Source organism: Penaeus monodon, chromosome 31, assembly GCF_015228065.2.
Source record: "Penaeus monodon isolate SGIC_2016 chromosome 31, NSTDA_Pmon_1, whole genome shotgun sequence".
Lineage (NCBI taxonomy): Eukaryota > Metazoa > Arthropoda > Malacostraca > Decapoda > Penaeidae > Penaeus > Penaeus monodon.
The window spans coordinates 488,923-489,395 of record NC_051416.1 but is presented as its reverse complement, the minus strand read 5'-3'; the positions used below and the strand labels follow the sequence as shown (position 1 = coordinate 489,395).

The following is a 473-nucleotide window of genomic DNA, read 5'->3' as shown; positions in this document are numbered from 1 at the left end:
ATCGTACCAAAAGACTAAAAAAATAATGTTCTCTTTAAAAGTAGGTTAAAAAGCAACAGAACATTGTTTTACAGAGGGTTATTGTGCAAGCAACTTTCCTAAAATTAATACACAAAAAATACACCAAAAGTATACTTTACAAAAGAAAAAGTCACCTCTTTGAAAAGAGGGGAAGAAATCTACCAATACTTATTCACAACACCAACCTTCTTCTGGTATACTGCAATCCAGTCTGTTGATGCGAACCACTTGTGATTCTTAATATCGTTGACGGCATTCTTCAAGTTGCCGTAGCGCTTGGTGAGATCCACCTGCAGCAGGTTCCTCAAGAGATCCTTCAGGTCTGAGGAGAAGTGGCCAGGGAACCTCACCTGTAGATGCCAAAAACAGTGTTATTGCTATCATTATTAATCAGGAATCAGGAAGTTACAAGAACATTCTATCTTCTTGCAGGCTTTCATGAATTGTGGTGA

At 38.1% G+C, this 473-nt stretch overlaps 1 protein-coding gene across 1 annotated transcript in view; it reads left to right on the top strand.

Moving 5' to 3' along the window:
* The window catches only part of LOC119592871 (cAMP-dependent protein kinase catalytic subunit 1), a gene marked incomplete at its 5' end in the record, with an annotated part of 28,100 nt that overhangs the window by 19,958 nt on the left and 7,669 nt on the right, over positions 1–473 (top strand).